Source organism: Mauremys reevesii, linkage group 13, assembly GCF_016161935.1.
Source record: "Mauremys reevesii isolate NIE-2019 linkage group 13, ASM1616193v1, whole genome shotgun sequence".
Lineage (NCBI taxonomy): Eukaryota > Metazoa > Chordata > Testudines > Geoemydidae > Mauremys > Mauremys reevesii.
In genome coordinates, this window is record NC_052635.1 from 42,401,730 (window position 1) to 42,414,083 (window position 12,354).

The following is a 12,354-nucleotide window of genomic DNA, read 5'->3' on the forward strand; positions in this document are numbered from 1 at the left end:
CAGGGCTGGCCGATAAACAAACAGTCAGGGGCTCAGGGCCCTTAGGCGGGGGCTGAGCTAATAGTCCAATCGGAGCCCTGGCCCTAGGTCAGGGCGGGGCAGCAAACGCACAGTCAGAAGCTCAGGCCTCTGAGCGTCTGGTGCGAGGGGGAGATGCCACCCGTGAGTGGGGTGGCAGGGGCGACGCAGGCCCACCCGCTCCGCTGCATCCCAGCCCGGGGCCCTAGCTGCTGCGTCAGTGGGGATCCTGACCGCAACACACTGACATTGGCTCTGGCCCTGCTGCGGCCAGGCCAGGGTCGGCTGCCCCCGGGCTACTTCCGGACTCCCCCTTGTAAGGTACCTGGGTTTGGCCGGCGTCCTCGGCGGTGCCCAGCACCATCGGTTCCTCTGGGTAACTAGCAAAGGGCAGGGTGGGCTCCTCCTCAGTGTAGCTGGCGAGGGGCAGGCGCGGCTCCTCCTCAGGGCGGCTGGCGAGGGGCAGGCGCGGCTCCTCCTCGGGGTAGCTGGCGAGGGGCAGGCTCGGCTCCTCCTCAGGGCAGCTGGCAAGGGGTAGGCGCGGCTCCTCCTCGGGGCGGCTGGCGAGGGGCAGGCGCGGCTCCTCCTCGGGGCAGCTGGCCAGGGGCAGGCGCGGCTCCTCCTTGGGGTAGCTGGCGAGGGGTAGGCTCGGCTCCTCCTCGGGGCGGCTGGCAAGGGGCAGGCGCGGCTCCTCTTCGGGGTGGCTGGCCAGGGGCAGGCTCGGCTCCTCCTCGGGTAGCTGGCGAGGGGCAGGCGCGGCTCCTCCTCGGGTAGCTGGCGAGGGGCAGGCTCGGCTCCTCCTCGGGGTGGCTGGCGAGGGGCAGGCGCGGCTCCTCCTCGGGGTGGCTGGCCAGGGGCAGGCTCGGCTGCTCCTCGGGGCAGCTGGCGAGGGGCAGGCTCGGCTCCTCCTCGGGGCGGCTGGCGAGGGGTAGGCTCGGCTCCTCCTCGGGTAGCTGGCGAGGGGCAGGCGCGGCTCCTCCTCGGGGTGGCTGGCGAGGGGTAGGCTCAGCTGCTCCTCGGGGCGGCTGGCGAGGGGTAGGCTCAGCTGCTCCTCGGGGTGGCTGGCGAGGGGTAGGCTCAGCTGCTCCTCGGGGTGGCTGGCCAGGGGCAGGCTCAGCTGCTCCTCGGGGTGGCTGGCCAGGGGCAGGCTGGGCTGGCCTGGCCAGTCGTCGGGTCAGCCACAGCTTGCCGGCGTCCCCCAACCTGGAGCTAGGCCACAGGCATCTGGTCTCTCTGGCGGCTTGCTTTAACTGAGCTCTGCAACGGGGCTTTTCTACTTCCTGTCCTGCGCCGTGACCTCTGGGGGGCGGCCGCAGGATCCACTAGCTCCGCCCACGTTGGTGCTACGGGAGGCTCATCCCTCAGCGGGGCTGTGGGGTATCCCACCACCTCGCTACAGCCACATATAAGGATCTAGGGCAGTATTTAGCTCTCTGTCAAAAAAAAAAAAAAAAGAGAGAGAAGAAGGCTGATTATTGTGCCCGTTGTTTGGTTTTCTTACCACCCTTGTGAGAGTGAAGAACCAAGGTGTGAATGCATTATTTAGTCTGAGAATTATGGTAGTTTGTTCACACTTGTAATTTTCTATATTCTGCCCTTTTCATTCACTTACATTTCAACCTTTCCCCTCCATAGGTTTGTAAGCTGAAGAGAGAAAATCAAACTTTCTGACAAGCAGAGCACAGAAGGACAAGAAGACCAAAAATGTATGAGCTACAGACTACACAAGGCATCAGTTTAATTGATCCAGGAGAAGGTTAAGGGTTGACTAGATCACAGTCTACAAGTGCCTACATGGGGAGGAGATTTCTGACAGTAGAAAGCTCTCTAATCTAGCAGAAAAAGGCATGATTAAATCTTGTGTCTGGAAGCGGAAGCTAGACAAATTCAGACTAGAAATCAGATACACATGTTTAACAGTGAGGGTAGTTATCTGCTGGAACAACTTATCTGGGGCCATGGTGGATTCTCCATTACTTGAAGTCTTTAAATCAAGACTAGATGTTTTTAAGAGCTATGCTGCAGCTCAACCAGAAGTTATAGTCTTGATGCAAGAATTATTGGATGAGGTTCTCTGGCCTGGGCTATGGAGGAGGTTAGAATAGTTGGTCCTTTCTTGTCTTTCTGTGAATCAACATGGCCATACTGTCCGTCCTTCTGTAAACAAAGATATAATCAGCAAATGTGGCAAAGATGACTCAAGAACTTCACAAATCTCTTAAAAACTCTGGGATATAACCTTGCCAGAGGAACCCATCCGGGAAAGAATTATATTAAAATGATATTCACTCTATAAAAAATCAAATAGCATAAAAAAACTCTTTTCTTGAGCTATTTGATTATAACACCACAGATTGTTAAAACTGAATGAGTAATTAAATTCAATTTTTTTACGTTATGCGCTGTTTGTTTATTTTGTTTAAATTTTTCTCATCTTCTGCCACGAAAGTCAATAAAGTAATTAACACAGTGGTTCTCAAACTGGGGCCGCCTCTTAAGCAGGGAAAGACCCTGGCCGGCCGGGCCGGTTTGTTTACCTGCCGGGTCCGCAGGTCTGGCCAATTGCGGCTCCCACTGGCTGCAGTTCGCCGCTCCAGGCCAATGGGGGCTGCGGGAAGCGACGGCCAGCAAATCCCTTGTCCCGCACCGCTTCCCACAGCCCCCATTGGCCTGGAGCAGCGAACCACAGCCAGTGGTAGCCGCAATCGGCCGGACCTGTGGACGGGGCAGGTAAACAAAGCGGCCCGGCCCGCCAGGGGCTTTCCCTATGCAAGCGGCGGCCCCGGTTTGAGAACCACTGCATTATCACTTTTGTTTATGGCCATTTTTACTCTTAGGCTCTTACGCTCTAGCATCAAATTGTTATTATCAGCAACCATTTTTATGGGCCCAATCCTGGCAGGTGCTGAGTCCCTTCTGGAAGACATTGATTTCTTTGGGATCTGAAGGTGCTTTGTGGATTTGCAGGATTGAGAACTTCTGGGAACTTCACTACACGATAACTGGTGCAGTTCCACCAACCATGATCACAACTGTCCTCAGTAGCCTGTGCATGTTTGATGATCCTGATGATGAGGGTGCTTAGTCACTTTCAAGGTCAAGCTTTGTCGTTAAGCATCTAGCTTGATATTTTGGTTCCTTCGGAGGAGGCATAAAATACATTTCCCATTGGCTAAAACATGCTGCAGCTCTCACTGCAAACAAAGAGAGAGAGAGATTTTCTTTCGCCATCTATTGAAATCAGTGACTAAAACCAAAGCAATTTAAATCAAAACTCCTGAAGCAATGATGAATCCTGCAGGACTTCTCCAAAATAATAGGAGTCCAATGTGCTGTGGCTTTTGAGCTGCATATGGCATTTGGGGCAAAAAATTCCTTTGTTCATTTCTAGCTCACTCTCTTAAATGTCTGAATTAGGCCAGATCCTCAGCTGGTACAAATGCATGTAGTTGTATTGAGGTCAGTAAACAGGTGTGTTAACCCAAAGGGTTGTGCAGGAGAGATGTTTTACTGACATAGGGTGTATCACACAGAACCTGAGATGATGATAGAGAACCTGTCAGAGTGAGGGCTGTGAGAGACACTGAGGAATTGTAAAATTGTTAGCTCTTTAATCTTTCTATCATTAAACATACCTACTAAATGTGTCCCCTCTACTGAAGTTGCTACCCAGTTCATAGCCTCCTGTACAGGATTTACACTGATTACTTCCTGGCACAGGTATGCCAGTCAGGGGTGGGAAGAGAGGCGTTCCTTGCCCAACAGAGCTGTGCTGGAGAAGTCTCTAGTGTAGATGCAGTTATTCTATCAACTAAGCTGTGCTTTTACCAATAGAGTTTGTGCCACTGGGCCTGCCAAGCCACTACCACTCCTCATTCAAATCCCTGCATAAAAACCGTCCCTCGTCTAGGTTGCCCATGCCCATGCCCATCCTCACCCCACCCCCTCCCTGCTGTGTGTGACACCTCGTTGTGCCACATCAAACAGTGGTTTGCAGAGCTGTTAGGGACAGGGTCCCTGGCCTCTAGTCTACATCGGACAAACACCTCACCCACTTTTGGATGCTATAAGGAAAGGTAGCAAAATAAATAATGTTCAAAAGAAGCCTTTATTCAAAAGCTTACTAGAGGGAGCTCTGCACCCAAGTGGACTTCCCAGGGACATAAGCTCTGCATCACAGCAGTGATGACAGCCTTAAAAGGCCAGTGGTGTCTGGGCACAGTTATCTGTCATGGGTGAGGCTCAGGGAGGAGGCCATCTTGAACGCAGGCTGGGTGGCCAGTTAAAAAGGAAGCAATGTGATCTACTAGTAGATGAGTCCAGGGCTGGCTCTAGCTTGACGCCCCAAGCAAAAAAAACAACAACAAAAAAAAAAAAACCTGCTACTGCCTGCCGGACTGCCGAAGGAAAAAAAAAGGCAGTGGCAGGGAGCGCGTGGAGGGCGGTCAAGGCGGCTCGCAGGAGGGTGAAGGGCGGCGCTGCAGCCCGCTCGCACCTTGGGGTGTTTCTCCCAGCCGGGCAGGCGGAGCCCCCGGGGGCTGCAGGAGGTGCTGGCTCAGCTGCTCCTTTAAAGGCGGCTTGCCCGGGCCGGGCTCAGAGCGGCACAAGAGGCAGAGGCCGGTGCAGGCGGCAGAGAGTGGCACGTCCCGGGGAGCCCGGCGGCACGGTGAGCGGCGGGGATTGCTAGGTCGTGCCCCAGCTGGGCTGGGACTGGCGGAGCGCAGGGAACCGGCCGGGGGCTCCGGAGCGGCGGACCGGGCTGCCAAAGCAAAAAAAAAAAAAAAAAGAACCACGGCAGGGCGGCCGGAATGTGCTGCCCCAAGATTGGCCGGAATGCTGCCCCTTACAATGTGCCATCCCAGGCACGTGCTTTCTCGTCTGGTGCCTGGAGCCGGCCCTGGATGAGTCAACAGACAAGGAAACCTCAGTTCTGTTCTGCTGTCTGACCTTGGGCTAGTCATTTAATCTCTCTGAGCTTTGCTTCCCCTTCCTTTGTGCTTGTTTATTTAGAATATAAGCTCTTTGGCTCGGAGACTGTCTCTCATCATGTGTATGTACAGCACCTGACACAGTGGGGCCTCAATCTCCATTGTGACCTCCAGGACCTATTTATAAATAATAATAATATAAACCAAGATTTGGCAAAAAGTGAAGCTCAAAGCCTTGAAGGTTCCCTGAATGAATCCTTCCCTTTGCTACTGCCATCAGCACGTCACAGACAACAGGCCTCTCACATCTAACTTCCACCGAAGAAGCTTAAGCAGGAGCTTCTGATTTGGTTTCTTAAGTGCGAGCAAAACTTGATAGAGGCTCATGCATCTCCAAATTGCTGTTGGGCAGAGTGAACAGCCCAGAGCAGACGTGCAGCAGCTTCCTATGCAGTCTGGTCATCAACAAGCCATTGTTTAATATCACTGCAGCCAAACTGCAAAGGGAAAGGCTACATTGCTGCATCGTACCTGCTGTTCTCTGCCATTCCTGCAGGTGTATGGACAGCCTGGGCAGACTTTAAGTTATGCTTATACTTTAAACAGGCACATATTCGATTATGGAATGATTTAGCTTTTAAAATGCAAACACAGGGTCAAATTCTTAAACAATATGAAATTGTTGTGATGTAGATGTAATACGCTATAGGCTGCATGTGCCTAGTATAAATGCTGTATGCTCGGCATGAGGACATGAGTTGCCTGCTGGCAGCTGAAGCAAGGATTTAAGGTTATGAGCGGTCAAGAATTGTCTGTGCAAAACAAACTTGGTCATGTCTATAAGAGGAAATGGAATGTTTTGGATTATGGCAGCCTGCCCAGAACTGCTCTTCTGGAGTTATGGATGAAAGGCTTAGTAATCAGACAAAGAACTAATGATGCAACAGACTGGTCTATGAAAAAGGTTGTTTGCTATAGCTGAAGTTGGAATCAGACATCAACTCAGCGTCCTGAAAAAGAAGAGGCGTGTAACGTGAGGCTCCCCACGCCTTGTGATCAGAATGAATTTTGACAGGCCATCGGGGTTTCCTTCGGATCTTCAGTTTCTGGTGTAGTATGAAAGGAGTGTGAATGTGGAGTGAGTGGGATTTATACTGTAATCAATAAAAATATTTAGAGTATTATGTACCAACACTGTGTCTGGTATCTGCCTGCTCCCCCATCCCATAGGGAGGCCTCTATCAGAGCCTAACAAAATGGCCCTTAAAATGGGAGTCCATGCAAGCTGCCGAAACGCTGATGTGTGCTCATGATTTGGTTGGTAGCAGCCTCACATGCGTACAACCCCCTCACATAGGTTATTTCAGCCAACGGCATGAACAACCTGAATGCGGTGGTGTGCACAGACATCCCTGCTGGGTCAAGGGACTCACAAGCATAATAATTCAGACCAGGATCCCCATGTGTATAAAATCCATCACTGGAGAATGCAAGTGACAATGCAGAAAAATAATTGCATATGCAAGTTATTTACACAAACAACTGGGGAGGGGGGGCACATTTTGAAAACTGGGCCCATTCTGCCTACAGGGCATTTGATGCATTCCCTTTGGCTAACCTTGTTTCTTCCTATGATTATTCTGAGATCAGGGAGTAGGGCAATATTTTTTATTTGACTGACTTCTGTTGGTGAGAGAGACAAGCTTTCGAGCCACACAGAGCTCTTCCTCAGACATTTTAATGGTAAAGTGGCATTTCAGCTGGAATTCTTAGTTCTGCGGGAACTATTGCGCTGTCTATTTTTCCCTCTATTTTATTCATAAAGATAAATGTTGTGATAATCTGGTTGTGCATGAAAAGAAAACAACAACATAAACCTTGAAAATATTTATTTTTATTGGAGTTCCATTGTAATATAAGGTGGTAAAGACTAAAAATCTGTCATTGCTGGTTGCAGCCTTGTCAGTTTCACCAGTAATTGTTTCTTTCATTTGTTTGCCAGCCCTGTACATTTTAGAAGGAACATGCACTGTGAGGTGTGGCTCTGAACTCTCCAGCTGTGCATAATGGGTATGCTGGAGTGTGTCACCCAAACACGCCAGAGAACAATAGCTGCAGCGTGTCCCTACCTTGGCCTTTCCCGGAAAATAGCATTGACTCATTGTCCTTTCCCGGAGAGCCTGGGCTTCAATAAAACCGAAAGAAGAATCTCTTCAAAAATATAGACGCCCCAGGGCACTTTTTTCCTTGGCCAGGACAGGAAATTATGCATTTTACTTCACCCACTTCATACAAAACAGACGCACACCAACTCAAACAGGCATGCACGCACACAAACACACACACAGATATAGACACGTGTACATGCACAGACATGTACACACACAGGTAGGCAAATGGAAAGATGCAGCCTCAAAGACACACTCACGCAAACAGGGACACACCCAAAGATGCAGAGGGACACAAACACACACAGACAAAGGGATACAGGCGAATAAGTGTGCGTGTGTGCGTGCGTGCGCACACACACACACACATGGGGATGTGCACACATAGGGATGCTTGTGCACAAAGGGGGACATGCAGGGGGATACACACAAACCCAAAGAGGGACGGGCACAGACAAAGGGGGATGCCCAAAAGGATGGACGGACACACACACACACACACACAGAATCTTTTTCAGTGTCTGGGGTCAGGAAATAAAACTGACCGCCCCCCTTGAACTAGTCCATCCCCGTCCCTTCCCCTTGCCCCCCATCCGCCTTTCCTCTCTTCCTTTTCCTCCTATCTCCGCTTCCCTCCCTTCACCAACTTTCTCTTCCCTTTCCCCATCCTCTCTTCCTTCTCCCTTTTCTTCTTCCCTTCCCCATCCTCCTCTCCCCAGGGTAACCCCAACCCTGCTCACCCACCTCACTGCAGGGCTTTCCCAGGCAGTCGCAAGCCCCCACCCCACCCCACCCCACCCCTGGAGGCTTGGCTCGGCTCGTCTTTTCTCTCTCTCGCTAGCTGCTACTTTCGGTTTTAAAGTCACCCTGCGCTGGGGATGCGCTTCTATTGGTCCAGCTGGGATAAGGCCACCACCTTAAATCCGCCTGGATTGGTTTGGCTCTGCATCAATCATTTCTAGTAGCCGGGCCTCCAGATGGTACTGAATGGGGAAGGAGGGAGGGAGAAATAGAAACTCCTGCACAGAAGGAGAGAGCAGCTGCCAGAGGCCAGGAGGAGGTACATGTGGATGGCTGGCTGGGTGGGGAGAGTGGGGTAGCCAGGACTGTGTGTATAGAATAATGAAGAGAGACAGTGGAATAGATTGTAAGGTCATAAATTATCTATATAGTGACTATGGAATAATGATGATAGGGATCCAGGTTAGACTTCCCTGTTTTCATCTAGGTCCCTTTTGTGCTGAGGTTTATTGCAAAACTCAGAGCTCTGAGCATCTGTTCTGCTGAATATTATTTTCAGTTCCCTGGGGGGCAGGGGGGTAAATGGTCAAGGTGGGCAGCCTTAGGGAAGTAGGATGGCAGCTAAGGGCTGGCAGGAAATACAGGCTGGGGAGAGGTATGGACTAAGCATGGATGAGTTTATATTTATTCTGTGTTCAATGGCTGACCAAAGAGCGGCAGCGCAGAATGAATGGGAGCTATGTGTTCTGATTGTTGGGTTATGCGTAGCAGTTACTCCACAGGGTAGTAGGGCCCTAGCACTTAGCTCTGGGGATACAGACAGACAGACAGCCATCGGCACAGCCTAGGCACCCCGTTTAAATCATGTAGATATAAATAATGTATTAGCGTGGCCAGGGAACTGGGATGGCTGACAAAGTTGTAGTAAAAAGACCAAATGAATGAGCACTTGATGTCACGTTACCTCCCTCCCTGTTTTTATAGCAGCATGATCAGGCCGCACAATTTGAGTGAAATCCTGGCTTGTTTGGTGTTTATTGGTTTTTGTTCTGGTCACTAAATAGCTCAATTTTGCATGTGTCTGAGAGGGAGCACAAAGCACATGGAATGGGCTGAAACCTCTAGGGAGGAAGAGGACATGTTATGAAGGAGACAGCAGGGACCCCCCCCCCCCAGCAGCAGTATTTTGTTATAATTTCTGATCATTGGCTGTGGGTATTTTGGGGGAATAGAACAGGAGGGAAGAGGCTGCCGATAGGCATATGTTGGTCTTTTAAGCTCTGCTTCTTTTCATTTTGCCACTGGCCTGCATGCTGATGGGGCAGTTTTGTGTTCTGCTTGGGGGGCAAAGATGTGGGATGGTGATCTGAATTCACGTTAAGCTGGGTGACCTTATTCACCTCTCCTCAGAAACCTTCACTGAAGCTGGGTGAGGGTGCGTGGGAGACGCAGCACTGCAGCCACATGCTCTGAAAACTGCCTGCTTCTGTAGCGTGCAGCATTGTTCCTCCTGCAGCAGTCCGTGTGGTAAGTGTACACTCAGCCTGGGCCGGGGGCCCTGGGGAGGGCTGGGGCTTCGGAGCAGTTTTTCCAGGAGACAAGAGGATAGAGGAGGAGGGGCTGGAGATGGAGGGGCCTAATGGCTTATTTAATTGAGGCAAGGGAGGGAGACTTGCCTGTGCTCCAGCACTCTGTCGGGTTATTCTCGGTCATGCACCTGCTGCTGCCACAAGGCAATCGCCTGCCTGCCCCTCTGTCAGGAAATGAGTCTCTTTCTCTGCTACTCTGCAGTTCCTGCCCACCCCCTCCCCCGCTTGAGTTAATGATCAAATGAAACTGAAATGCTTCCCATAAAGGGCCAGATCCTGCTCTTGCTCAGACCAGTGTACATTAGGAGTAATTGTGTGGAGTCCAATGGAGTTAACCCAGATACATTAAAATCTTGCTCATAAAGGGGCAGATGCTGATTTCAGGTACACTAGAGTAAATCAGGGTATGTCTACACCATAGTGGCACACCTACAGCTCTGTAGCTAAGCCGCCGTCATGCTGCAGTGTAGATGTGTCCTGCCTTGACGGAAGGGGTTTCTCCATAGGTGTAGTTAATCTTCCTCTTCGAGAGGTAGTAGCTGATAGGAGAATTCTTCCATCAACATAGGTGCATCTACAGTGCGGGGCTAGGTCAACTTAACCATGTTGCACAGGGAGTGAGATTTTTCACAGCCCTGAGCGAGGTAGCTAGGTTGATCTAATCTTTAGGTGTAGACCAGACCTTAGTTCAGTTCCAGATTAACACTGGTTTAAGTGAGAGCAGCATCTGGCCCTAAATTTAATCCTGTGGCATAAGCAAAAAATCCAGAACATGAATGATCACTGCCCCACTTGGAAACTTTCAGATCTACGATAGGTCACTCAAACCACATTCAAATGGTCCGCACCCTTTTCTCTATTTCCTGTAGCATTATTGCGGGTTGCCAAGTCATATGTGGGAGGTAATGGCTCATTAGAGGTCACCTTTCAACTCACACCATTATGAGCAGCACAGAACATTTTACCGCCTCATACGTGGGCTGATACAGTAGCAGGCAACTCGGGCACAATGCATGTCGTACTGAGACGTCGTCATGCTTTGAGCTTGGTATTAATCAAATGATATGATCTCTTAGAAAGTAGAAATACTCTAGTGCAATAGTGAAGGCTTTTTATCTTATTGTAATAATAATAATAATGAATAGTTTTCAGACAGCTGGTTGACTTTTTTTGAATAACATTTTTTAACTTGAAAATGCCTTCTTTTTTTTTTTTCCAAAAAAATTCCGGCAAAAAGAATTTGTCAAAAATCTTGACATTTTTCAATTTCCATGATGTTTTCTGTGATTTTTTTAAGCAATATTTTTATCAGTGCAATGGTATCACAAGGTACCATTGAAATGTTCCAAATTTTAAGTAAACAATAAGTATAGTTAATAATAAAATAACAATAGTAATGCATTTTATTCTTTCTTTATCTTTATCTTGTTGTACTTTGTCAATCAGAGCACAGCACCATTTTTATAATGAGCATGAATTGGATCATTTGCTTTTCTTCCCTGGGCAGAGGGGATGCCAATCCAGTGGCTGTCCTTGTGGGCATAAATAGAAAACTTCACGGCACCATCCCTTCTTGGGAGCGTGTAGACTCCTGAAGGGGCGTGCAGGGATGTGGCTTGATGGGATTTTAAAGCTGATGGAGGAAGGAGGGAGTGGAATAGTGGACCAGCTTCTCTATGCAGTGACATCCCTGGCTGATCCCACAGAAACCTGAGTAGATACCTGATTGGAAATTAATGCTGTTTCACTGGCTTTAATTCCTTCTTGGCCCCTCTCCAGTTGCGATTGCCACAAAAAAACTACACTACCAGGGGAAAATTGGGGCCAGCCTTCTATGCAGACACACCATTACACTCTGCTCTGCCTTCCTCTGTCTTGGAACATCAGAATCCATTGGAAGTGGAGGCCACGACTCCTGCCCATTTCACTTCACCCAATACCCTTCTCTTCAAGTGTATAATTGACTGCGAACTCCCTGAGCTGAATCCCATAGAGTTCCCAGCCTCAGTCTTTGTAATTTTCCCAATGGAAAATGCCCATGGAAAATTTCTCATGGGAAAAAAACTAAAAAAATTGGAGTTGTTTTCGTTTGATCTGTTTTCCAATGTTTTCAGAATGTTTCGCAAATCGAAATCCCCTCCTCCATTTTTATTGAAAACATTCTTGAAATGTTTAAGTTTTTTGTAATTTACTGAAAACAAAATTAAATGCATTTCAATCAGATTTTTTATTTTAAAAATGGAAAAAAAATTTAAAAAGCATGTTTTTCACAAGAAAAAGAAAAATGTTGATAATTTTCCACAAAAAAACCTAACTGGATTTTCAAAATAAGGCCCTATTTTCACTAAAATGTTGTCATTTGATATTTTTGACCCACATCAATTACGATGTGTATTGTTGTTATCTTTTTGCTTAGGGGTCCCAATCAGGACTCAGTATGTCATTGTGCTAGGGGCTGTACAAACACCAGAACAAAAGATGCTCCCTGCTCCAAAGAACTTCCAATCTAAGTATAAGATGAGAGACAACAGGTGGGGGAAATGCTATTTCAGTGTGGTAAGCAGTGATCACAGTGCAGCAGCTGCCAAACCATGTTTCCAGCTATACTTTGCAAGGCTAGTCTATTTGTTGGGATATTATTCATCATAATTATGTTCATATCATATTTTGCATTGCTGAGATCTCAATGGCATTTAGCATTAGCAAAGTGAGCTCCACACTACTTCCAGTGAGGTAGGTTAGCACAGCCATTATCGCCTTTGTACAGATCGTTCATTTTCACCCAGACACGGGGATATCCCAACATGATCCTCAGCTTTTTTCATACCTTGTTTCCTGGTGTATACATTGCAGTGTTGGACATGAATTTATGTTAAAAAAAACAAACCATTTACTGTGCAGAATCACTTG

At 48.7% G+C, this 12,354-nt stretch overlaps 1 protein-coding gene across 2 annotated transcripts in view; it reads left to right on the forward strand.

The window, feature by feature from the left end:
* Positions 1-5,908: 5,908 nt before the first annotated feature.
* Positions 5,909-12,354, forward strand: part of SLCO4A1 (solute carrier organic anion transporter family member 4A1) — a 47,647-nt gene continuing 41,201 nt past the window's right edge. Inside the window, exons 1-2 of one of the 2 annotated variants that reach the window (XM_039498342.1) lie at positions 5,909-6,084; positions 9,266-9,382. The gene's annotated coding sequence lies outside the window, so the exon portion shown is untranslated. Of the gene's footprint in view, positions 6,085-8,084; positions 8,175-9,265; positions 9,383-12,354 lie in introns of those variants that run through there. The other variant, XM_039498341.1, reaches the window with a different exon arrangement.